Genomic DNA, 27708 nt, shown 5'->3' with positions numbered 1-27708 from the left:
GTAGAACACAGCGCTCTCTGTGTCAGCTCCACGTAACAACTGATGTGAGCCGTGCTGTCACTCAGATAGTGCCTGCGTGTGATATATCTCTACTGCAATACAAAGGTCAAGATTACCAAATCTTCTTATGCTTTTCATTAGAGTCAGTGGCTCAATGGGTAGAGCTACTGCCTAAGGAGAATTTGTTCATGAGTTTGAGTCCCGGCCATCCCAGTAAAGAATTTAATTTAATTCATTTTTAAATTTAAATTATAATTATTATTTATTTATAATTTAATTTAATTATGCACTGAGGGGAGGAGCCGGACATCAGCTGTGAGTCACGGGGCACACCACTAAAATTGGAGCAGTTCACGGAATGAGGCTGCATTGCTCTCTCCTCTCTCTTCTCTCTCTCCTCTCTCTCCTCTCTCTCTTTTCTCTCTTTTACTCTCTCTCTTTTTCTTTCATTTTCTCTTTCTCTCTTGTTCTCCCCCTTTCTCTCTTTTTCTCTCTCTCTTGTTCTCCCCTTTTCTCTCTTTTTCTCTTTCTCTCTTGTTTTCTCTTTTTCTCTCTCTCTCTTTTTCTCTTTTTCTCTCTTTCTCTCTCTCTCTTTTTCTCTCTTTTTCTTTTTCTCTCTTTTTCTCCCTCTCTCTCTTTTTCTCTCTCTCTTTTTCTCTCTCTCTTTATCTCTTTTTCTCTCTCTTACTCTCTTTTTCTCTTTTTTTCTCTCTTTCTTTCTCTCTCTCTTTTTCTCTCTTTCTTTCTCTCTCTCTTTTTCTCTCTTTTTCCCTCTTTCTCGTCTTTGTAGCTGAATAATCCACTTCTGGATTCTCTACTGCAATACAGAGGTCAAGATTACCAAATCCTCCTATGCTTTTCATTAGAGGCAGTGGCTCAATGGGTAGAGCTACTGCTGAAGGAGAATTAGTTCACGAGTTTGAGTCCCGGCCGCCCCGTTAAATAATTAAATTTATTTTTAATTTTAAATTATAATTATTATATATTCATAACTATAATTTAATTATGCACTGAGGGGAGGAGCCGGACATCAGCTGTGAGCCGCGGGACACACCTCTAAAATCGGAGCAGTTCACGGAATAAGGCTGCATTGCTCTCTCTTCTCTCTCCTCTCTCTCTTCTCTCTCTCTCTCTCTCTCTCTCCTCTCCTCTCTTGTCTCCTCTCTTCTCTCTCCTCTCTCTCTTCTCTTTCTTCTCTCTTTTCTCTTTTCTCTCCTCTCTTCTCTCTCTCTGCTCTCTCCTCTCTCTTCTCTTTCTCTCCTCTCTCTTTCTCTCCTCTCTCTGTCTCTCCTCTCTCTGTCACTCCTCTCTCTTTCTTCTCTCTCTCTTCTCTGTCTCTCCTCTCTCTTCTCTCTCTTCTCTCTCTTTTCTCCTCTCTACTCTCTCTCCCCTCTCTCCTGTCTCTCCTGTCTCTCCTTTCTCTTCTCTCTCTACTCTCTCTCTCCTCTCTCTCTCCTCTCTCTCTCTCTCCTCTCTCTCTCTCCTCTCTCTCTCTCCTCTCTCTCCCTCTTATCTCTCTCTCTCTCTCAGACCTGGCGATGATCAGCTGATGCGGTCACCTGATGGAATCAGCTGACATTATAAGTCGAGCGGTTAGGCCAGCTTTTTACCGCCCGACCGGCTAAACTATCAGCTGATGCCGTCGGACAGGAGTCTGCACAGAAGTGTGTAGTTTTTTTTTGCACTGATGCATCAGCTGATTGTATAAAAGCAGTTTATACAATCAGCTGCTGTGTCATGTGATTCAGGCCCTTGAACCTGACACATCATCTGATCGCTTTGCCTTCCAGCAAACTGATCAGATGATATTGGATCCGGGTTGGACGGCGCAGGACCCTTGAACCAGGATTACTGTGGAAGGGGGTTCTTTATTTCAATAAAGATGGAGTCACTAATTGTGTTGTGTTTTATTTATAATAAAAATATTTTTCTGTGTGTTGTGTTTTTTTTATCGGTACTAGAAATTCATGGTGGCCATGTCTAATATTGGCGTGACACCATGAATTTCGGGCTTAGGGCCAGTTGATAATATACAGCTAGCCCTAACCCCATTATTATCCAGTGAGCCACCAGTAACCAGGGCAGCTGGAAGAGTTGGATACAGTGTCAGAAGATGGCGCTTTTATGAAAGCGCCATTTTCTGGGGCGGCTGCAGACTGCAATTTGCAGCAGGAGTGCCCAGAAAGCTTGGGCACCCTGTGCTGAGGATTCCAATCCCCAGCTGCCTAGTTGTACCTGGCTGGACTCAAAAATTTGGTGAAGCCCATGTCATTTTTTTTTTTTAATTATTTCATGAAATTCATGAAATAATTAAAAAAAAAAAGGGCTTTCCTATATTTTTGGTTCCCAGCCGGGTACAAGTAGGCAGCTGGGGGTTGGGGGAAGACCATAGCTGCCTGCTGTACCTGGCTAGCATACAAAAACATAGCGAAGCCCACGTAATTTTTTTGGAGGGCAAAAAACTCCTGCATACAGTCCTGGATGGAGTATGCTGAGCCTTGTAGTTTTGCAGCTATGTCTGCTCTCCTGCATACACTAGTGAATGGAGCATGCTGATCTCCATTATTCACCGGTTGTGGCATCCAGTCCTTGCATGTGGGCTGACTCTGTAAAGAGCGCCCACATTTAGGAACGGGGAGCCAAGCATGTGCCCAAGCATCTCGCCGGTACACAGAGAGATGCACTTACAGGACCTAGCATGACGTCTAGCCATGTGACCAGTCTGTAGCCAATGAGATAATACACACGTGACTGGTCACATGCTATGACAACGTCACGGAAGGTCCTATCATCAGTGCTGGTCACCGGGAGGGAGCAGCGATGATCGGAAGGAAAAGCGGTGGGAGACAGAGAGCAGGACACGTCGCGGGGAACTGTAAGTGTAATGGCAATGTTTATTAACTGTATGTGTACATGTATAATGTGTTTGTATGTGTTTGTGTTTGCCTGCCATTGTTCTCCATGGGGTTCGAAGGTGTTCGTTGAACGTTCGTTGAACGTTTGCCAAACTAAGCCACCATTCGACGAACCGAACTCAAACACTAGGGGGGTGGCTCAGCACTAGTACAGACCTTCATAGGGCAGAACATATGTCAATATCTTTAAGTGGGATTGTTTCTGTAGCAGCAATTTCTGCAAACCCAATTTTGAAAAATTTAAGAGCCACAGAAATTTCTATAACAACTGAACCCCACATTAATTTAGCATTTACGCTGCTTGATTTATATAGACTTATGCATACCTACAGATCAGCAATAAAGATGAAGCTTCAGCAACAGCGTCCTCAGACAAATGGTAAAATTAAAATTCTATTTATTCAATTCATATTAAAAGTTGGTTCCAAAAATGTTTAGAGGAAATATTCCCTGCTGACGCATATGCCTGCCTTTGTTCCGCGCACCGCGCTAGACTGACATTCCAGATATCCATATTGTAACGGTTAGCTGAATCAAACAACTTTATCTCGCTACAGATTACAGAACCTGAGCAAAAATAATCAGAAAATTGCATTAGGTCAATTTGCCCAATTTTGTTTTGTACTGTCTTCAGTATAACTTGGTTTTGTTCCAAACAAGACTGATTAGAAAATATAATAGGCAGCAAACTGAGGGTACATTGAGAGTCCTCAGCAAACAGTTGAAACCAGAAGTTTACATACATTATCTAAAAAGACACATATGCATGTTTTTCTCACTATCTGACATGAAATCAGAAGAAACCTTTCCCATTTTAGGTCAATTAGGAACCAAAATTATTTATATTTGCCAAATGCCAGAATAATGAGAGAGAGAGAATGTTTTACGGCATTTTCATTTTTTCTGCAAAGTCAAAAGTTTACATGCACAAATAGTATTATGGCTTTAAAACAATATGGGACAGCCCATATGATGATATCATGTCTTTGGAAGCTTCTAATAGGTTTATTGGCAACATCTGAGTTAATTAGAAGCCCACCAGTGGATGTATTTAATGCACATCGAAATACACTGTTTCTTTGTGTAGCATCATGGGAAAGTCAAAAGAAATTAGCCAAGATCACAGAAAAAGAATTGTGGACTTGCACAAGTCTGATTCATTAGTGGATGCAATTTCCAGATACCTGAAGGTGCCTCGTTCATCTGTACAACAATTATACACAAGTACAAACAAGATGGGAATGTCCTGCCATCATACCATTTTGGATGAAGACAGGTTCTGTGTACCAGAGATGAACGTGCTTTTGTCAGACATGTGCATATCAACCCAAGAACAAAAGCAAAAAACCTTTTGAAGATGCTGGTGGAAGCTGGTAAGATTGTGTCATTATTGGAAGTGAAATGAGTACTGTATCAACATGGACTGAAAATCCACTCTACCAGGAAGAAACCATAACTCCAAAAGAAACATTAAAAAAACAGATTAATGTTTGCAAATGCACACATGACAAAGACCTTAATTTTTCGGAGACATCTCCTGTGGTCTGACAAACCTAAAATGGAACTTTTTGTCCATAATGGCCATCGTTATGTTTGAAGGAAAAAGGGAGAAGCTTTGAAGCCTAAGAACACCATCCCAACTATGAAACACTGAGATGGCAGCATCATGTTGTGGGTTCTTTTGCTGCAGGAGGGACTGGTGCACTTCACAAAATAGGAAGAAGGAAAGATTATGTGGCAATACTGAAGCAACATCTCAAGACATCAGCAAAGAACTTAAAGCTTGGGTGGAAATGGGTCTTCCAAATGGATAATGATCCGAAGCACACTGCCAAACTGGTTACAATGTGGCTTAAGGAAAATAAAGTTAATGTTTTGGAGCAGATATCACAAAGTCCTGATCTCAATCCTATTGAAAATTTATGGGCAAAGCTGAAAAGGTAGGTGCGAGCAAGGTGAACTACAAACCTGCCTCTCTATAAGTTGTGGAAAATTGAATCCTATATGTTAAATTTTCAGTTTTGAGCTTACCTATCCCACTCTTCCATTGTGACTCTAACCTTTTGCTTAGTTCTTCTTCACTTTTTGGATCTGTTCTTGATTCACATCCGCTCCAGCCAAATGAGTACAAGACCTCTGTTGCTGATGGCAAAAACTATATCCACTATATTAATGTACCTTATTTTGACATCTATTAATTATCAGAAAGCCTCCTTTCATAGTCTTCCGGCCAGCACAGTATCAACACCCAAACAATGACGTTACTGTAAAAAAGATGTTGCAGGTCAAATGGGCATTTTAGTTCAACTCTTTTTAAATATCATGGTAGCAGGAACTTTTTATTTGCTCTACCTGATCAATACATGTCGTGCTATTAAGAACATTAGGGAGGAAAAGTTTCACTGACTTCAAAAGGCATCAAACAGGAGTTTTGATTGAATGACTCAATATCTCTACATCATAATGTTAATAAGACAACAACCCAATAAGTATATTTCATGTGCAGCCATGGAGATGTCACAGAAATACTTGTTTTCCAAACTTTGTTGTGAGTGGGCAGATGTCGTGCATTAGCGATACACCATTAAAGTAGAAAAATAAGTTGTTTGGCAGTGGAAAACATTCTTCTCCCACACGTGTAGTATTCCCTATACGAAGAATCTGCAGCTTATTCTTTTCCAAAGGTACATGATCCCATAGAAAGGGACCTCACTATGGATGAATTATCTGAAAAATTAAGATAAACTTTTGAATGTTTTATAATCCATTAGATGTTGACTTGAACATAACTATTGGTCATTCCACAATGGCAGCTGAGAGGTGCTGTGTACAGAGACAATTTGATGATTGACCCCAAAGGCTACTAAGGCATTTTCATCTAGAAACAAATATAGTGTTGTCATAAATCTGCTTCTTTCTCCACTTATGAGCCACTTTAACTCCTACCCACTGCAGCCTGATCTCATCATCCAATCTTAAAAATAGCTCACTTCTGTATCCAAGCCAGAAAGACTGACAGTGAAGTGTTAGGAAACATAACCTAGTAAACTATGTAGTAAACTGTGGAGATGGAAAATCGAAGGAGATGTAAGAAGCAATCAGCAAAGCAGATGACGAGGCAGCAGGGCCGTATTTACCATTAGGCACTTGAGGGCATGTGCCAGGGGCGGCGCCTTCCATGGGGTGGCGCCCAGGCCAAAACTTAAAAAAAAAATTGTTTTTATAAATCTTCCTCCCTCCTCCAAACTCTTTATTAAATCAGGTGCCTTTGTGGAGGAGGGAGGGGGCGCCGCAGTCATTTATAGTCGCGTCTATAACACGCGAATATAAATGAAACTGTGAGCGCGCCGCCACTTCCGGGGTCAGAGGAGCTGCACTCAGCTCCCCGCCCCGAGGTGCTGCCGTGCGCTCACTGTGCAGAGGTCACAGCAGTGTGAGGCAGCGCCGCGCAGAGGAGGACGGCAGATGGAGCCGACGCCGAGCAAGATGTCAGATCCTGCCGCCACCGTCACCACCACCACCACCACCACTGCGGAGAACGGGAGATAGAGCCACCGAAGAGGAAGATGGGAGGTCCCGCTGCCGAGAACGGGAGATGCAGCCTGGAGCAGGTAAGCGCTTTACAGCCGAAGACAGCGCCGAACAAGCAACCCGGGGGCGGGTGCGCGCAACATGGAGGATGAGGGGGGTGGGGCATGATGTGGGGGCGCAACATGGAGGATGGGGGGATGAAGCACGATGTGGTGCGCAACATGGAGGATGGGGTGGATGAAGCATGATGTGGAGCGCAACATGGAGGATGGTGTGGAATGAAGCATGATGTGGGGGCGCAACATGGAGGATGGGATGGATGAATCATGATGTGGGGGCGCAACATGGAGGATGGGGGGATGAAGCATGATGTGGGGGTAAAACATGGAGGATGGGGGGATGAAGCATGATGTGGGGGTGCAACATGGAGGATGGGGGGGATGAAGCATGATGTGGGGGCGCAACATGGAGGATGGGGGATGAAGCATGATGTGGGGGCGCAACGTGGAGGATGGGGGGATGAAGCATGATGTGGGGCGCAACATGGAGGATGGGTTGGATGAAGCATGATGTGGGGCGCAACATTGAGGATGGTGTGGAATGAAGCATGATGTGGGGGCGCAACATGGAGGATTGGATGGATGAATCATGATGTGGGGGCGCAACATGGAGGATGAGGGGATGAAGCATGATGTGGGGCGCAACATGGAGGATGGGGTGGATGAAGCATGATGTGGGGCGCAACATGGAGGATGGTGTGGAATGAAGCATGATGTGGGGGCGCAACATGGAGGATGGGGGGATGAACCATGATGTGGGGCGCAACATGGAGGATGGGGTGGATGAAGCATGATGTGGGGCGCAACATGGAGGATGGTGTGGAATGAAGCATGATGTGGGGGCGCAACATGGAGGATGGGATGGATGAATCATGATGTGGGGGGCGCAACATGGAGGATGGGGGGATGAAGCATGATGTGGGGGTGCAACATGGAGGATGGGGGGATGAATCATGATGTGGGGGTGCAACATGGAGGATGGGGGGGATGAAGCATGATGTGGGGGCGCAACATGGAGGATGGGGGATGAAGCATGATGTGGGGGCGCAACATGGAGGATGGGGGGATGAAGCATAATGTGGGGCGCAACATGCAGAATGGGGGGATGAAGCATGATGTGGGGACGCAACATGGAGGATGGGGGGGTGAAGCATGATGTGGGGGCGCAACATGGAGGATGGGGGGATGAAGCATGATGTGGGGGCGCAACATGGAGGATTAGGGGGATGAAGCATGATGTGGGGGCGCAACATGGATGATGGGGGGATGAAGCATGATGTGGGGGCGCAACATGGAGGATGGGGGGGATGAAGCATGATGTGGGGGCGCAACATGGAGGATGGGGGGATGAAGCATGATGTGGGGCGCAACATGCAGAATGGGGGGATGAAGCATGATGTGGGGGCGCAACATGGAGGATGGGGGGGATGAAGCATGATGTGGGGGCGCAACATGGAGGATGGGGGGATGAAGCATGATGTGGGGGCGCAACATGGAGGATTGGGGGGATGAAGCATGATGTAGGGCGCAACATGGAGGATGGGGGGATGAAGCATGATGTGAGGCGCAACATGGAGGATGGGGAGGATGAAGCATGATGTGGGGCGCAACATGGAGGATGGGGGGGATGAAGCATGATGTGGGGGCGCAACATGGAGGATGGGGGGATGAAGCATGATGTGGGGCGCAACATGGAGGATGGGGGGATGAAGCATGATGTGGGGGCGCAACATGGATGATGGGGGGATGAAGCATGATGTGGGGGCGCAACATGGAGGATGGGGGGGATGAAGCATGATGTGGGGGTGCAATATGGAGGATGGGGGCGATGAAGCATGATGTGGGGGCGCAACATGGAGTATGGGGGGGATAAAGCATGATGTGGGGGCGCAACATGGAGGATGGAGCAGGATAGGGGTGCGCCTGCATTGGTGATGGAGCAGAATGTGAAAATGGGGGGGGGAAATGAGGGTGGTGGACACTATAGCGAATGGAAGTTGCAGTATTGAGAATGGGAGGCATGGTATGGAGAATGGGGAATCATGGGGGGTGCTCGGTATGGAAGGGGAACCATGGGGTGGGCTTGGTATGGAGAAGGGGCAGCATGGGGAGTGCTCAGTTAGGAGCCTGGGAGCGCTCTGTATACAGAATGCGAAGCATAAGGTTCATTATAGAGTGGGGACATCATGAGGGGGACAGTGAAGTGGGGGCTGCATGGAGTGGTGGGGACAGTGGGGGTCATAGTTCGTAAGTGAGGAAGGTGTGGAGGGTAAAATTCAGTGGTGAGGACAGTGGGGGTTTTCATTTGAGGGGGCAGTGTAGTGGAAATGTTATAGGAGAGAATGTAGAGGCTGTATACTATAAGTGACACGGTGAGAGGTCATTTTTTCTGAAGTGAGCTCAGTGACGGGCAATTATTTATTCTTGGGCACAGCCTTGGGCTTACTTAGGGTGGTTATTCTTTAGTGAGGAGAATTATGAGTCTGTCACCAGGTTTTTGCCACCTAATTTGAGAGCAGCATAATGTAGGGGCAGAGATCCTGATTCCAGTGTTGTCACTTACTGGGCTGCTTAGTGTAGTTTTGATAAAATCACTGTTTAATCAGCAGTAGTTATCATTACAGGACTACTTGGTGTGCTGCAGGTAGTCCAGCATATTCATGAGCTCTGTATAGCTGCGAGATCTGCAGCAGAGAAAATGACAGCAAATAGCTCAGTAAGTGACACATTGCTGGAATCAGGGGCTCTGTCTCTACATTATGCTGCTATCAGATGGGAGAGCAAAAACCTGGTGACAGATTCCCTATACGGGCATCATTGCAGTATGTGCTGCAGCAGGCCAAAGAAGAGGGAAGTCTTGGGAGACGCAGGACAATGTGTTGCTAAGAACGATGACATTTTACTTTTAGATAAATCAGTTTCCCATCTTAGGCTGCAGTGTTAATGCTGCTTTAAAGGGGTTTTCTCACATTGGAAACTTACCCCCTATTCTTGGGATGGGGAATAACTTTCCAATCGCTGGGGGTCCGACTACCATGGCCCCGAGTGTTTCCGAGAACCATAACATGCAGACAGAATGGATTCCGGGAGTAAAATTTCATAGTCCTGTCTCCTGAGCTGTGCACTTAAGAGGTCTTTTGAGCAATTGGTGGGGGTCTTAAGTCCCACCCCATGATGCCCCTTCTCCCTACTGAGCCCACCTCTGCCCTACTAATCTCCTCAGAATTAATGGACCTAAACATATAAGATCTCCTCCAAAAGTTAAGTCTACTGCCTGGGACTAATCAATATTGTGGTTCTTATATGGTCCACAGTCTAATGATCGCTGGTAACAACTACCAGCATCTCCTTACCATTGTTAAGGACATACTGGGAGTTGTACGTTAATGCAATGCATATATGTATATGGGTCTAACCTGACACTGCACTTGATTGCTGTATGAAGTTGGCAATGTATTCATGTACTGATGGTGGTTTTGGTGATGTATTGTTGTCTTTAGGGTGGATTTGGTGATGTATTATTGTACTTAGGGTGGTTTTGGTGATGTATTACTGTATTGACAGTAGTTCTGTTGATGTATTACTGTACTAACTGTGGTTTTGGTTACGTATTTTTGTATGTAGTGTGGTTTTAGTTATGTATTACTGTACTGATGGTGGTTCTGGTGATAGTCATGTGGCTGTTGTAATCTTTACCTTATCAGTCTTGATCCTAAAACATAGGGTCAGCGTGCTGGACTAAAAATACAGCTATCTGCATGTCTGTCAACCGAATAAGTAATAGACTAAAGCCCCCATACACTATAGTCTGATCTTTCAGCCGACAGCTATCTTGCTCAGCTCTCCCACATACAGGAGCACTCATTCTGCCAAGTGTTTCTACACTAGAGCCAAGTGCCAAGTGTTTCTATTAGAGCCACTGCTGGATATCTCCGGCAGCAGCTTATCATTTAGAGGATAATAGGATCTACACTCCGTAATCGGACATGCTGGATCCTTATTCCCCCAACAATCAGAATTGAGAGCCCCTATACACAGTGGGCTGTCAGCAGAACCCGTTGATATTGGCGGGTTTAGACCACTTAGGTTAATGTGTATGGAGGTCTTAACTACTATCTGAAGTCTCTGGGCTCTATTAGGGAATGTGCACACCTCTTGTAGTTGTCTGTGAACTCCTGGAATTATTCAGACAGAAGACACTTCAGGACAGTCATTTTATCCTGAAGCAAATATATATTATTTTTTTTGCTGTTGCTTCTTGGTTGTTTTTTCCAACATCTTTTAGCTACTGGATTTTACTTATTTTTTAAATGAACTAGTAAGCGGCATCCAAGCAGAAGCCGCCATATAATGAACCGGTCACTGTCAGCTGCTTCATGTCTGAGGAAACCTGACGCGCTTAAAAAAACTCCAAAGACTGAACATATGAACAGCAAGTCGTTTACATTGCAGTGTATGAGTTCATTTCTTTAATATTTAAAGTTTGGGGTTTTTGGGCGGATTACAGGGCGGATCTGTCTGAAAACAAAATGCTGTGTGCACATACCCTTAATCTGACTGATCAGAAGGGGGCGCCACCACTGACAGTGCCTAGGGCAGCATAAACCCCAAATACGGCCCTGCCAGGCAGACACCGGCAGAGCAAGCTTCAGATATATTTGACTTCAGTGCTGGATTCACTTTAGAACAGCTCAGTACTGCTATATAACTCATACATTCTGCTGCTGCTGCTATTGCATATGTCCTAAGAGAAAGGAGCAACAATCTCTCTGTTTTGGAATGGGGTGAATGAAATACAGCATAACAGCCAGTGTTTACCCACAAGGTTAGAGGCAACTGTGCATTAGAGATAGAGCCCGCAATGGAAAAAGTAGCGAAAAATGCAGGATACAAGTTGAATAATGACCAGAAATAGTGGTATTCCTCATGTGTACACACAACAGCTTATTCTTAAAAGTTTCCTAAAACAGCAGGTGTACTTTAACTGCACATGTGAAAACAAAAGTGACTGTGCACTGAAATAGCAAGCAATATTTATAAGCAACTAGGTGAAATAAACTATAGTCCCAACAAATCATGCAAAAAAATAATGCAAAAAAGCCATGCAAAAGTCATGCAAAAAAGTCATGCAAAAGTTATTCCAGTACATGCAAAAGTCACGCCAAGTTTGATTCTATAGTAAACTCAGCCCAGCCTTTACATTTGGTGAAAACACAGGAAACAAATTACAAAAAATGAATAAAATATTGTGAAAAATAGCTCAGTAAACTCAGAAAAAACATTAACAAATCTTTTCCAACTGGTATGTGAAAGGTATGAGAATAACTAGTCAGACAAAAACAACTATTTTCCTTAACCCATTACTTGCGTACCGCCCCGCGGGCTCGGCTGAGACCGCTGAGCTGCTCGGATCCGTGCTCGTACGGTGGGTGGTGGCTCGAGCCTCTCACAGATCCGGGGATCACGTCGCTCTGCAAGGGGGTTGGCGCTACACGCAGGACTTGGGCCGCGGTAGTTTGGTTTGGGATGTAAGTTCGTGACGCCACCCACGGGTTGTGGTGAATAGATGGACACCACTGTTGTCGTTAACTAGGCCTCCCGGGAACGGTGTTGAGCAGCTTGGTGTTGACCCCTCCGTGGGTAGGGGAGCGATGGTCCCGGTGGCCCAAGGGAGGTGCTGAGGCGTGGGAGCGGGTGCGTGCTGGGTGCCGATGCGGTGCGGCGCGGTGCGTGGCCCGAAGGCGCTGGTGTACTCACTATGACACAATACACTGGAGTCTCTGGTAAACCAAACGGGGTGATGGACGGGGCCGGCAGTCGGCTGGAGCTTCTCCCAGAATAGGTTGGTGGTTTCCGCCTTTCTCCTGCACCTCCTTGTATGAATGTTTGACTCCTATGCCTAAGCAATGGTAGTCCGCTCCCCGACTGGTATATGCCGTAGGAGCCCATTTCCCCACAGACGCTGGCCCTTTGGGTCTCTATGCCTTGGCAGTGGCTTTACCCTGTATGGTTGGGCTGTTGTCTTCTAACAGGTCTTGTGTGGGATAGGTCCTTAAGTCCAGACCTCAATCAGTTGATTTGACTTGGCCCTGTCAGTTCAGACCTTTGTACTGGGTCTGAGTACCCCTCCTGGTGCTCCGGTTTCCAATCGGTTCCCCGGTTCGGTACCGGCGGGCCACCGTCCGCCCCCGGTCCCTACGGTTCGACCGGCTGTAATCCCAGCTCCTGCAGGCGGCCACCACCGTCTGCCTCCTTGCCAAAGGTGACTGGGCTCCAACCCAGCCACTGGAGCAGTTTGTTGGCAGGCCTGGTCACATGTCTGCCCTTGAACTCGTCCTCCCTCCTTCCCTGTCAAGGCTACTCTCTAGACTTGTCTGAACTTGTGTCTTTCCCACTTTTAGGCCTGTGAACTCCTCGGTGGGCAGAGCCAACCGCCTGGCTCCGCCCCCTGGTGTGGACGTCAAACCTGGAGGGTGGTGACAAGGGTTTCTTGGTTGGCTGCTGTCACCTAATCGGGGAGGGGGTGGTGTGTGTGTGTGACTACCTGGGATGACCTGCCTAGTCTAGGGCGTCACATTCCCCCTTGGTTTAATGCAGACCGTTTGCGGGCTGCCCTTCCATCACTGGTTTATTTTTGTTTTCTGAAAGATAGAAAAACGGGAACACAGTACAAGTATACTAACGGTTGTACAAACGTTCAAAATTTTTAACGTTTTGGATCGTCCCTTACGGGAGGCACATACTTGAACGTTACGTACATAAAACATTTTTATTAATACGGGAAATGGGTCTGGGTCCTTCCATCACCCACCCAAACAACCTGTACCTTGATGCTGCCCCTAAGAAGTAGGCAGCACCCCTTTTCCCCAGTCCAGGAACGGGCCCAGGTGTTTTCCAATGGGACGGGTGCAGATTTCACAATTGCCTGTCTTTTCAGAGGCCCCACGTCCAGGGGACCCCTAACTCGGAGGATGGCCACCGGTTGTAGTGGTGGAGGGCCTTGGCCATCTATTTCCCGCAGGCCCATCTTCCAGTCTGCCTCTCCGGAGGCTGTGAAACCGGAAGGCCAGTTATGGGGGAATTTATTTACAAGCCCAAAAGTTTTTGGGTGGCCTGCTAGTTCTCAGCCATGTCTTTAAGGAAAAGGGGGCAAAAACAAAGTCCCAACGGGGACGGCAGTATTGTCCCAATGGGGACTGTGTCACTTTGGCAGCCGGGTTCCGCTGCCTTTACTCTTGGTCTTCATCTTCCTCGTACTCAGCCTCAACGGTCACTCCAAGGCTGTATGGCGGGGAGGGGACTAGGGCCGCTCTGGGGCACTGCGGCCCTCTCTCAGGTGGACATCCAGGGCAAACCAGCCCCTCTCCCCACAATGCCGGGTATACTGGACCAAGTCGCCGGGTAGCAGGTCACGATCCGGGTGACCATAAGGTAGGTGCGGGTTCACATCTCTGCGGGAGAAGAACACTTCGGCCTCCAGGCTTGGCTCATAGATGTACCCCCATCCGCGGTCTTGGTCAAACATCCGGACCTGGCCCTAGTGCCTTTGGCCTCGTACCCGGTAGGTGGCACTCCTCAAATTGTCCTTTTCCCGGATTGTGCGGGCGAGGATCTCTGCTTTCCTCCTCTCACAGGCCTCAATCTCCCGGCCCAGTTGGTTTGGCCGCCGCTCCCAATACGGGGCGTCTGCATGCCCGTGGTCTTTACGGGTAGGGGTCTGGCCCAGCTGGAGTTTCCCGGTGGCGGCTACGACCGTCATCCTCTGGGGAAAAACCCCGCTGTGTCGCGACTGGCTCTGCTGCCTTGCAGCGGCCTCCCCTCAGGACCTCAGCCGAGGCCCTAGACCCGGGAGTGGCCTGCCTCACCTTTGGGGCCTTCTTCCGGGAAACGCTCTCCCCCTCAGCTGGGCGGACTGCCAGGGCTTCTCTGGGCGTCGCCTTCACCGGGACTGGCAGGATGACGTCTGGGACGGGCACCTTCCAGGTTAACGGGGTTGGTGTGGGCCGGGTATACGGCCATCCGTGAGCCGCATCTACAGGCGGGTCCTCATGGGCAGATAGGACGGGTTCCACCGCCGGTGTCGGGGATGGCGGACCGAGCGGGAGGGCAGCACAGCTAGAACGGGCTGTGGAAGAGGCGACAGGGGAAGCGGGGGCAGACCGGGTCCCTCAGCCGCAGCGACCGGTCCCTCCAGGACTTAGGGGCATGGGTCGCCCACCCGCTCCTCTAAATTCGCCTCCATCTCACGCACTCGCACAGCCGAAGCTATCTCCCCCATCTCGGTCGCCCACTGCTCCATTAAGTACTTCACCTGCACTTGTAGGCGGCAACACATGAGAGTCGTCCAGGCTTCCACCCACGCCGCTGTTCCGGGTGCGGGCTCCAGGAATTCGGGCTTCTCAGATGGGGCGGACATGTTGCACTCTCGAGATCCAGGAACACAATGGGTGGCAGAGTCCTGGAGTCCCTGCGTTTTATCTCCTCAGTCACATGAGGCTGGATCTTCACCCGCCCCCCCCCCCCTGGTCTTTTCCGAGCACTCTTCTTGCTTTCTGCTCTCGGGGGGCGGGACTTCACTTTCGCGCCCTTTCTGCTCAGGGAAGACGGCTCGGGCGGGAACTTTTCGCGCCAAAGATGGCGGATTCTGCAATTTTTCAGCGGGACGCCGCTAACAGCAATTTCAAGGCTCACTTCCACAGGTAAATGGACGGTTCTATCCTGTTCGTGATTCCAGAAGGGTCGATGTGTACCGCCCAGCGGCGTGGGAGCAGCTGCGTGCTGGGTGCCGATGTGGTGTGGCGCGGTGCGTGGCCCGAAGGCACTGGTGTACTCACTATGACACAATACACTGGAGTCTCTGGTAAACCAAACGGGGTGATAAACGGGGCCCGTAGCCGGCTGCAGCTTCTCCCAGAATAGGTTGGTGGTTTCCGCTTTTCTCCTGCACCTCCTTGTATGAATGTTTGACTCCTATGCCTAAGCGACGGTAGTCGGCTCCAGGATTGGTATATGCCGTAGGAGCCCGTTTGCCCACAGACGCTGGCCCTTTGGGTCTCTATGCCTTGGCGGTGGCTTTACCCTGTATGGTTGGGCTGTTGTCTTCTAACAGGTGGGATAGGTCCAGTCCTCAATCAGTTGATTTGACTCGGTCCCTACGGTTCGACCGGCTGTAATTCCAGCTCCTGCAGGCGGCCACCACCGTCTGCCTCCTTACCAAAGGTGACTGGGCTCCAACCCAGCCACTGGAGCAGTCTGTTGGCAGGCCTCGTCACAGGTCTGCCCTTGAACTCGTCCTCTCTCCTTCCCTGTCAAGGCTACTCTCTAGATTTGTCTGAACTTGTGTATTTCCCACCTCCAGGCCTGTGAACTCCTCGGTGGGGGGAGCCAACTGCCTGGCTCTGCCCCCCTGGTGTGGACATCAAACCTGGAGGGTGGTGACAAGGGTTTCTTGGTTGGCTGCTGTCACCTAATCGGGGAGGGGGTGGTGTGTGTGTGTGTGACTACCTGGGACGATCTAACTAGTCCAGGGCGTCACACTTGCCAAATTAGAAGTTTTCATTTTTTTAATATTAAATGACAGATTTTTAAAGAAAAAAAATTAAAAATAAAAAATGAAAGTGAAATTTAAGCAAAATTAAGGAGTTTAATGAATGAATTAAATTAATTAATTAATGATTAATTAATTTAATTTAATGAATTTTAAGCAAAAGAATAGGCATCCCAAAAAAAGGACATTGGAAGATAAGTTTTGTAGCCCTTGTGTGGCAGTTGATATGAAATTTTGGTTTTTGATTACAAAATCTTTGTTTAAAGTATTAATAGCAAAAATAATAATAAATGTAACTTTGATTTTGGAAATGTATTCTCTGGAGGTAGAAAATGAAGCTCTAGGAATTAAGAGGAGGCTGAAATGGTACACGTTTGCCTTTCTGAAAATGAAATGATTGAATTTATACCTCAGTGCTGCTTGTTGCTGGTCTTAAAGACCTAGCATTCTGTGTGCCTGTGAGGCTGTATAAGGCCTAAGCCACACAGCGAGAAAATCGGTGCGAGTGGAGTGCGATAAAACATTGCATTCCACTCGGACCAATTCTAGCCTGTGTGTCAGCGCACATGAGCGATTATTTTCTCAGCCCTAATTGGACCGAGAAAACAATCACAGCATGCTGTGGGTGCAATGCGAGACTCTTTTCTCTTGCACCCATTCAAGTGAATGGGGCAAGAGAAAAATCGCACTGCACTCGCGGTACACCGTGTATCACGCGTGCAGAGCGAGAATCGCAAATCCCTCCCTCCCCTCCTCCATGCCGGCCCGACCCTCCACAGCGCTGGCCTGCCTCTCCTCAGAGCCGTCCCACCCTCCCGCAGCTGAGGTCCGCTCGCATGGTCGGACCTCAGTAGCAGGGACACTCGCATGATACTCGGCTCCTGCTGTGCTGCCAGCGTGAGCCGAGTGTCATGCGAGCATCACACTAGTGCCCCATGTGGCCCCGGCCTAAGGCTCAGCAACCCCAGTCCTGCAAATTCACTGTGTATGAAAAGCAATGTTTGAAGTTCACGTTATGGTGTGTTTAAACGGTCACTAGGTGGCTACGATGTGTAAGCTGCTTCCCTGGTACTCCCGGGGTAGAGGGAGTTAGGGAAGGGGAGGTGCTTAGTCAAAGAAAAATGGTTAGGAAGACAGGAAGTGGGAGGAGAGTCCCTGAGGGAGAGGAGCATACTGCGTTTGTGAGAGGCGTGGTGAAGGAAAACTCATAATAACTATAATTTGGCGTGAATTTCTTGGTCAAATCCAGGTGCCGGACACGAAGTGCAACCCGGGTGGTGGCCATTGCCTGGTGGATAACTAACCAATTCCTTCAATCAGCGGAACGTCAGTGGGCTCTTGAGAGAAGAGTAGGTCCTGACTGACTGGAAAGACTGTTGATTCTGCAGTGAACAATATAGCTGAAGTAGAGAATGAGGAGCTTAGGGAACCCAATGGGAGCCCGAGTACCAAGGAAGCAGTCAGCCAACAAAATGTATGAATTATCCGTGGCTAATGGTAACCCCTTCGGGGAACAAGACTCTCTGGTGAGAAAAAATACTGTTTTTGAAGTTGACAAGTAAAGAAATTTGGTTGAGACAACCTGTGACAGTGTCAGTGCTTGTGATGCATGAAGAAAAGTATGCTTATTACTGTATTGCACTAAAGTGGCAGTTGGGGTGCAGAGGAAGAACACCGGGCTGTGCTGCAACCAAACTGAATCCACTGCCACCACTATCAAGGCACCCGTCGGCCCCTTTAACATGACCTTACTGTCATATTGTACCCTTCTATGCACAATGATGAGGCATTACATTTCCCTGTAGAGTGATTATTGTGTCCAGCTATAGAGAAAAGAATGGCTCCTTTGTCTTTGTTCTCTGTCATATGGCTTTATGAAATATTCATTTCCAAAACCTGTGATGTGCACGTGTATATGTATATGCATATGTAAGTATCTATACAGCAGATGTAAACATCCTCTTTAATTTATACAGTGACCATACCTTGGTGCATACCTCTCAACTTTTAAATAACGTAAAGAGGGACAAAGTTTTTGGCGTGCGGAGCGTGCCGCGGCAAATTTTTAGGCCACGCCCATGGCCACCCCTCTTACCACACCCAGTCAGCAATGACAATCATTGTTTTAGAAACAATAATTAAAAAAAATACTGTATTTGTCGGATTATAAGACGCACTTTTCCTCCCAAAAATTTGGGAGGAAAATGAGGGGTGCGGCTTAAGATCCGAATACAGCTTACCGGGTTGCTGTTTGTGCAGCGACCGGGTGCGTTCTGGTGGTCTGGTGCCTGTGGCTGCATGCAGGCAGCTGGGTGCACGTTGGTGCCGGCTGCCTCTCTGTACAAGCGGGCGGGCGGATGTGCGTGCGGGCGGGCGGGCAGCCGGGTGCCCGTAGGTGCTTCCTGCATCTCTGTACGTGCGTACAGGCAGCCGGGTGCCCGTCGGTGCAGGCTGCCTCTCTGTGCGAGCGTGCGGGCAGCCTGGTACCCATCGGTGCCAGCTGCCTCTCTGTACGTGCGTGCGGGCGGGCGGGCAGCCAGGTGCCCGTCGGTGTCGGCTGCCTCTCTGTACGTGCGTGCGGGCAGCCAGGTGCCCGTTGGTGCCGGCTGGCTCTCCGTGCGTGCCGGGCGGCTGTGCGGCAGGTATCCCAGTGTGTCCGCGGTCCCAGTTTTAAATGATGGTGCCGGGAGTCAGCGCGTGCGCAGATGGATCTCTTGGATGAGCGCTCCATTTGTGCATGCGCCGCTCCAGGCACCATCATTTGAAGCGGGACCGCGGACACACTGAGACACTTACTTCACCGGCCTGCTCCACCTGTCACGCGCCGCCACTGAGCCGCCGCGGCTCCCACCACGGACGCCGCTGTCACCACGGACCCACTGCGGCTGACGCTACTAACCCGCCGCGGCTGCCAGCACAACCTCTGCCTCCTGTGACCCCGCTTCACCACCACTGCTGGCCCCCTCCGGTAAGAGAACACCGGATTATAAGACAGACCCCATTTTTTTTTTTACCTTTTTTTAGCTCTAAATTTGGGGTGCGTCTTATAATCCGGTGCGCCTTATAAAACGAAAAATACGGTACATAGATTTATATCTAAGTAGTAAATTAAAATATAAATGCAAACTTTGCCGTGTTACTTTTAAACTAGAATATTTTAAACCACAAAATTTTGTTTTAAAGCAGATCTGTCCCCTAAATCTGCCCCATGTACAAAACTGCAGACTTCACGACAGATCCGCTCTATTAGATAAAATATCTGTAAAAATACTGTGCTTTTGGTTAATGGGAGGAATTAGTGAATACAGGCAACTTACTGTTCTGATTGTTCCAATTGTGGAGACATGGGGGTCAGTGGGGGCTCTCGTCCGCTGATCCGGCCGCCTTTAGAAAGACAGCATGGCCCAGGGCTCATCCCAACTGAACGCCTGACATCCTTAATTTCTCCCTCTCCTCCTCAGCTGTGATCCGACGGCAGGATCAGATCACAGTGTAATGGCTCACACTCACAGCACAGTAGGAGCCGAGGGTCATTAGCATATCGCATCACATGTGATATGCCAGTGTGACCTCAGCTTGGTATGTGCGCACGTTGCGTTCTGTGCAGTGCGGAAAAGAACACACCCTCTGGCAGACTGGACAAATGTAAACACTGCGTTTGTAAAAAAAAAAAAAAAATGCACCCAAAACTCATGCATTTTGGATGCATTTTCCATGCGTTTTGATGCGTTTTGGATGCATTTTTGACAGTTGCGCGATGAGAATGAACTCAGATGAACTTCACCCGACTTCATTGTCATCCCGCGGCTCTGTCTGTGTATCGCGTCCTGGTTAGTGGTCACCCTTGAAGGACGCACCGGTGACCGCAAATCCCCTGAGTGACTGAAGTGAGCAGCGCCATCAGCGGTGCCGTCACTCAGGTTACCCGCGGCCAGCTGGAGTCCTCCACCTGAGACCGCAAATCACCTGTGATGTCATCACTGATCGCGCAGCTCTATTCAGTCACTCGGGCGACTTGCTGTCACAGTTGGAGGATCCAGCAGTGGCCGCGGGTAACCTGAGTGATGTCATCGCTGATCGTGCGGCTCACTTCAGTTGCTGCATGGAGCTGACAAAGAGCAATCGTGGTCTGTGGCCGCTCCTGTCAGCTTCATGTAGCAGAGCTGTATGCGTCGCGGGACCTCATGTGGATTACGTCGGACCTGGAGGGGTATTTGGGGGTTTAATAAAATAGTGAAAGAGGTTTTTTTTTGTCTTTTATTCCAAATAAAAGATTTTTAGATGTATGTGTTTATTTTCTTTAACTTACAGGTTAATCATGGTAGATATCTCGGGGAGACGCCGGCCATGATTAACCTAGGACTTAGTGGCAGCTATGGGCTGCCATTAATTCCTTATTACCCCGATTGCCACAACACCATGGCAATTAGGGATGAGCCGGGTAGAGTCCCAGGACTGTCGCATCTAATGGATGCGGCAATTCCGGGCGGCTGCTGGCAGATATTGTTAGGCTGGGGGTCTCCCCATAACGTGGAGCTCCCCATCCTGAGAATACCAGCCTGCAGCCATGTGGCTTTACCCTGGCTGGTATCAAAATTGGGGGGGACAGTTTTTTTAAGATTATTTATTTATTTTACTGCATGATATAGACCCGCCCACTGGTGGCTGTGATTGGTTGCAGTGACACAGCTGTCACTTAGTGTGGGGGCGTGTCTGACTGTAACAAATGTTAGGCGCCGGTGGGCGGGGAAAGCAGGGAATATGAGATGGAATAATGAGCGGCCAGCATTTTCAAAAGAGGAAAAGCCGCCAGAGCAGTGTGACAGCTGTGCAGCGCCTCGCCCGTGAATGGTGAGTATGAGAGAGGGGGAGAGACTGACCGACGGACAGAGAGACAGAGAGAGAGAGACAGAGAGAGAGAGACAGAGAGAGAGACCGACCGACGGACAGAGAGTGACAGACAAGAGCGACCAACTGACAGAGAAAGACCAACCGACCGACATCGACAGAGAGAGACTGAAAAGACCTGCGTTTTGTTTGTCAAAAAAGCATGCCGAACGCAACAAAAATGCAGTCCAAGTGCATTTTGGTTGCGTTTTGACCCATATCATTGATTTCAATGGGTGGAGAATGCAGCTACAACACACAAAAGAAGTGACATGCTGCTTTTTTTTCCGCAGCGATTTTTGGCATCCAAAACGCTGCGTTTACAAATGCAGCGTGCGCATTGAATTTTCGGACTTCTCATAGACTTTGCTGGGGAAGCAGAACACATGCAATTTGGCACTGAAGTGCTGCAGTTCAAAACGCAGCGTTAACGCGGAGAAAAAATGCAACGTGCGCACATAGTTGTAGTTCGCTGATGCATCGCGACGAGGAAGGAATCCTCGCGGCGAACTACAAGACCCAGGAGGCCAGCGATGGCACAGAAGGTAAGGTGAGCATAACATGTGCACCTTCCGTTCCATCGCCGGCCTCCTGGGTCCTGTAGTTCGCCGCTCCAGGCTGTGAATCGGTAACCATCGGCGACGAAGCAGGAACTTCCGCTGTCAGACGCTACTCAAACGCAGCGCGCTGACCAATCAGAGGCTCCTGCCTTTGACGTCAGCGCTCTGGATTCGGAAGTTCCTCCCTCTTCGTCATGGTTACCCGATACACAGCCCATGCTAGCAAACAGCAAGTCCCAGCAGGCTGGCGATGGAATGGAAGGAAAGGTGAGCATATAATATGTGCGTGTGCGTGTGTTTGTGTGAGTTTGTGTGAGTTTGTGCATGTGTGGAATGGCACAACAGGGGACCAGGATGGGACATTTAACAAGTTGTGGAACGAATTGTCTGCATTGCAATGATTTCCTACACATACACATTACTGGGGCCTGAGGAGCCTACATACTGACAGTGGTGGCCTGTGGGGCATACATACTGGCCCTAGGGTTGCTTAGCGCACAGGCTGGCAGCGGTGGAAGACACTGAGGGCCCAAGCTGGCAGCACTGGAGGGTGCTTAAGGCATAAGCTGGCAGCACTGTGGGGGAGCGCTGAGGGAAACATGCTGGCTGCACTGCGGGGGGCACTGAGGGCACAGGCTGGCAGCACTGCGGGGGGCACTGAGGGCACAGGCTGGTGGGGCGCTGAGGGCACAGGTTGGCAGCACTGGGGGGCACTGAGGGCACAAGCTAGCAGCACTGGAGGGCACTGAGGACACAGGCTGGTGGGGCGCTGAGGGCACAGGTTGGCAGCACTGGGGGGGGCACTGAGGGCACAGGCTGGCGTGGTGCTGGGGGGCACTGAGGGTACAGGCTGGCGTGGTGCTGGGGCGCTGAGGGCACAAGCTGGCGTGGTGCTGAGGGGCGCTGAGGGAACAGGCTGGCGTGGTGCTGGAGGGCGCTGAGGGCACAGGCTGGCGTGGTGCTGGGGGGCGCTGAGGGCACAGGCTGGCGTGGTGCTGGGGGGCGCTGAGGGTACAGGCTGGCACACTGCTGCCCCATCCTGCAGGCACACTGCTGCCCCCTCCTGCAGGCACACTGCTCTCCCCTCCTGCAGGCAAACTGCTGCCCCCTCCTGCAGGCACACTGCTGCCCCCTCCTGCAGGCACACTGCTCTTTCCCTGCTGCAGGCACTCTGCACTCTCCCTGCTGCACGCACACTGCTCTCTCCCTCCTGCAGGCACTCTGCACTCTCCCTGCTTCAAGCACACTGCACTCTCCCTGCTGCAAGCACAAGACACTCTCCCTGCTGCCGGCACACTGCTCTCTCCCTCCTGCAGGCACACTGCTCTCTTCCTCCTGCAGGCACTATACACTCTCCCTGCTGCAAGCACACTGCTCTCTCCATCCTGCAAGCACACTACTCTCTCCCTCCTGCAGAAACACTGCTTTATCCCTGCTGCAGGCACACTGCTCTCTCCCTGCTGCAGGTGTAAGGGGTGGGCAGACCCCTTACAAGGAAGCACAGGTTTTCTCTGAAGTGGTTAATGCTGTCCCCATAGAAACTGTACAGGAGGGAGGAGGAGCCGGCAGCTTAGGGGGAAAGGAAGTGTGTGCTGAAGGGAGTTGTGTCCGGGACGGGAGTGAAGAAACAGCCAGGGGCAGAGTGTGGAGCTGAGTGGGCAGAAAGAAAGAAAGAAAGAAAGAAAGAAAGAAGGGAGCTGGAAGAACAGGGAAGCCGGAGAGAAAAGGAGCGGGCGGAACCTCGTAGGGTGAAGCAGTCCCGGTGTGGGTCCGGGCTGTGGGTAGCCAGAGGTGGGAGCCGGGCGAAGAGGAGTAGTCAGGCAAGTCACCCACTTGAGGGGACGCTAGGGCAGGCTTTCCCCAGCTAAAGGAAGCACCACAGCACTGTGTTTTGTTACTGCCACGTGTGGAGACTTGCGAAGAATAAAACATGTTTGTTATTTGCATTGAACCATGCCTGAAGAGTATTTGTACGCCGGACGACATCTGCACCACCACACTCTGCCCCACCAAGACATCTCCCGTCCCGATAGTGACGGCGAAGCCAGGGGTAAGCCTGACAGAAGGGGCCACGACTACAAGCCCAGAGGCGCCCCTGGCACCCCGTTACATGTGGCGTAGTCGGCAGGATCCGGATCGTATGCAAGGGGACCCGCTCCAAGAAGATGGAGACCAAGTGGTGCCAAGGACCCCTGATCCGGACTTTCAGCGAAGATTTCCAGTCCCATGGTGGGAAGAAGAAACAGTGCCTGAGGCGTTGGACCGGGCACAAGATGGCGGCAAAATGGCCGTTGTCTGTGAAGACACAGAAAGCGCGCGCAGAATTGGCGCCAAAAGAAGAGCCTGGGGCTGGCCGGTGCCGAAAAAGAAGTTCGGAGTACTCCGCCCAAAGAGGGGAGGTGCCGGTCCCAGGGCACGAAGGAAGATATGTGAAGTGGGCGGTGTTCCAGAGAAAAAGAAGAACCGCCGCGTAGGGGTCGACCTGATGTGTGAGACTGGGGGTGGAGTATACCCAAGAGCGGGAAAAGTAAGCCCGCCTCCACTTCCTCCAGCATCTCCACTGACCCCGACGCCATTACCAGAAACGCTGACTCCGAGCAAGATGGAGACTCCAGGAAAACAGCAAGCTGCGGTAGCCGCACTAGTAGCGACTAGCCTGGGCAGAGGACGCCTGAAGCAGACTGCGGCTGCGGAAGGACCCACCCTTAACCTACCGGCTGTGCCAGGAGGACCGGAGCGGCCCACTACACAAGAGGCCGCACAGTGGCAACAGGAAATCGAGTGGGAGGAATGCCAATACCGGCGGCGGTCACAGCAAAGACCGCTGCTAGCTGAACTCTCCCACCCGAGACGTTGGAGCAACCCGCCAACTACGAGCCCTTCCGGAGGCTGCGCCGGTTGCCCGGACAGTCCCTGTCGGAGTACGTGCAGGCCCAACGAGCCGAATGGCAACGTGCATATCATCCGGAGTGACTTTTCAAGACCGGAAGATGGCGGGCCTGTTTTTGTTCAACACCGGCGTTGTTTTGAGCCGGAAGAAGGTGTGTTGTTTGTAACCGTTCAAGTTGCTGAGCCCGGAAGAGAGCCTGATGCTGGACTGAGCCAGGGGCTCCCTCCACGTCGTTAAGAAGATTTTTGCCGAGTTGTGTTCCTGCCAGCTAACATCTAAGACCGGGAGTGCTGCAAAAGCCTCCGGGCAGAAACTTCACTAAGACCGGGAGTGCCTGCCGACGGCCTCCGGGCACGACTAAGACCGGGAGCTTCCAGGAGGAACTCCGGGCGCTGGACTGGTGTGCCCTTGCGGGTGCCCTCAGGTGAACATGTTCGCAGTTTCATTAAAATGACTTTGTTTAGTTTTAAAATGTGATTTTAGATTTGTGCCTTGCCGGGAGGTTTAGGCTTAAAGAGGGGAGGTATGTAAGGGGTGGGCAGACCCCTTACAAGGAAGCACAGGTTTTCTCTGAAGTGGTTAATGCTGTCCCCATAGAAACTGTACAGGAGGGAGGAGGAGCCGGCAGCTTAGGGGGAAAGGAAGTGTGTGCTGAAGGGAGTTGTGTCCGGGACGGGAGAGAAGAAACAGCCAGGGGCAGAGTGTGGAGCTGAGTGGGCAGAAAGAAAGAAAGAAAGAAAGAAGGGAGCTGGAAGAACAGGGAAGCCGGAGAGAAAAGGAGCGGGCGGAACCTCGTAGGGTGAAGCAGTCCCGGTGTGGGTCCGGGCTGTGGGTAGCCAGAGGTGGGAGCCGGGCGAAGAGGAGTAGTCAGGCAAGTCACCCACTTGAGGGGACGCTAGGGCAGGCTTTCCCCAGCTAAAGGAAGCGCCACAGCACTGTGTTTTGTTACTGCCACGTGTGGAGACTTGCGAAGAATAAAACATGTTTGTTATTTGCATTGAACCATGCCTGAAGAGTATTTGTACGCCGGACGACATCTGCACCACCACACTCTGCCCCACCAAGACATCTCCCGTCCCGATAGTGACGGCAAAGCCAGGGGTAAGCCTGACAGAAGGGGCCACGACTACAAGCCCAGAGGCGCCCCTGGCACCCCGTTACACAGGCACACTGCTCTCTCCTTGCTGCAAGCACACTGCTCTCTCCCTGCTGCAAGCACACTGCTCTCTCCCTGCTGCAAGCACACTGCTCTCTCCCTCCTGCAGGCACACTGCTCTCTCCCTCCTGCAGGCACACTGCTCTCTCCCTGCTGCAAGCACACTGCTCTCTCCCTGCTGCAAGCACACTGCTCTCTCCCTCCTGCAGGCACACTGCTCTCTCCCTGCTGCAAGCACACTGCTCTCTCCTTCCTGCAGGCACACTGCTCTCTCCCTGCTGCAAGCACACTGCTCTCTCCCTGCTGCAAGCACACTGCTCTCTTCCTCCTGCAGGCACTCTGCACTCTCCCTGCTGCAAGTACACTGCTTTCTCCATCCTGCAAGCACACTACTCTCTCCCTCCTGCAGAAACACTGCTCTGTCCCTGCTGCAGGCACACTGCACTCTCCCTGCTGCAAGCACACTGCTCTCTCCCTCCTGCAGGCACACTGCTCTCTCCCTGCTACAAGCACACTGCTCTCTCCCTCCTGCAAGCACACTGCTCTCTCCCTCCTGCAAGCACACTGCTCTCTCCCTCCTGCAGGCACTCTGCACTCTCCCTGCTGCTGGTGCACTTACCTCAGTTGCAGAACTGACGGTTTTGAAGCAGCCGCTGTGTAGATAAGTCGGTCACATGTGAGCAGCATCCTGGGTAGAGGGGGCAGGCAGAGGGGGCGTGGCCAGCTTCGAGAGCAGCAGGAGGGGACAAGGAAGGCATCCGAGGAGTGTGTCTGTCCAGCATAGAAAGGGGGCGTGGACGACCGCAAAGGGGCATGGCCAGCAGCATAGATGCCAAGGAAGGAATCCAGAGAGTGTGGCAGGCATCCGGAGGGGGCATGGTTGGCAGAGTGCGGGGGCGTGGCAGTTGCATCTCACTGCACTGCGGGATACAGAGCTTACCGGGCGTGAGAACGGGACTGAAGTATAAAATCGGGACTGTCCCGCTATATCCGGGACGGTTGGGAGGTATGTATGGTGTATATGTTAAAAATGTGTAAATTAATAGTATATAGGGTAGGAGAAATTCAATATATATATACTATATATATATATATATATATATATATATATATATATATTATATTATATAAGTTAAAATCCAAATGTGTACTTTGTAGAGCAAGGATGAAGTATCTCCATGTGTATTAATGTTTTCATGAGCAAAGGTGTGGATTTACCAGGCTTTTGTATTTTCTATGGGCGATACTCTGGACACCAAATATGTACATTTTGATTAATTTCAGCATACATTTTCGGTGTCAAATCCATGTACTGAAGCCAGGTTTCCAGAGTCAGGACTGGTGCTAGCGAGCCACTCTGCTTAGCAGGATCAGAGGCTACTTAGTATTCATCCTTAAAAAATCAAAGTTGAACCAGCCTGCCATCAAACAGACTTCAGATTCCCAGGCATGGATAATGCTTTAGGCAAAAAGTGATTGTGGATGCGTGTATTCAGCCAGCTAAAATGAAAAACCTTTGTTATCTTATGTAAAAAGCATTGAAAACCCAGAGAGTTCATTTTTTTTTTCAGAAACACAGCAGCAAAATAATACAATAATACGCAAAAATATGACATTGAACGTGGATATATTAGAAATGTGTAGGATTAGGCTGCTGTGTGTATGTAAAACGTAAATATCAACACTGGCTTTTAAATGGTTTTTCCCCATCGGAATGCACCATCATTTTTCATAATGTATTCCCTATACAGGCAGGGTTGGACTGGGGTGTGAGGGGCCCACCAGGGTAATTGCCTCTAGGGGCCCACACTAAAGTTACCATAAACATTTTTATTACTTGATCATTTTCGGCTTCTCTCAGTATAACATGCGCCTTTTAGCAAACTATACAGTGCGCAAAAGAGACCTGCACTGTGCCCTGCATATATCACAGGATGTCTTGTAGCATCTTATTTATTGTAGTTAATAATGGAGTCTGTCAGAAGAGTAACTACCGAGGTCATGACTGCGACCGAGCCCGGCAGGTTAGGGGCCCGCTCTGCAGATCAGCAAGCAGCTTCTTTCTGTGAGAGGAGCTGCGCTGTTCTGGCGCAGACCACGTGGCCACTATATGACCCAGTGCCACTGCTGACACCAGGGCCCCCCTGCCCATTGTCAGCGGCG

The 27708-nt window shown here is 50.1% G+C and overlaps 1 protein-coding gene across 1 annotated transcript in view; it reads right to left on the bottom strand.

Annotated features, from left to right (window-relative positions):
* Nucleotides 1–27708, bottom strand: part of CPLX2 (complexin 2) — a 365342-nt gene that overhangs the window by 251691 nt on the left and 85943 nt on the right. The gene's annotated exons all lie outside the window — the stretch shown is intronic.

The sequence above is a fragment of the Anomaloglossus baeobatrachus genome, chromosome 4, assembly GCF_048569485.1.
Source record: "Anomaloglossus baeobatrachus isolate aAnoBae1 chromosome 4, aAnoBae1.hap1, whole genome shotgun sequence".
Lineage (NCBI taxonomy): Eukaryota > Metazoa > Chordata > Amphibia > Anura > Aromobatidae > Anomaloglossus > Anomaloglossus baeobatrachus.
Note: the sequence above shows the minus strand (reverse complement) of the source record. Positions and strands in the feature narration are given on the sequence as shown.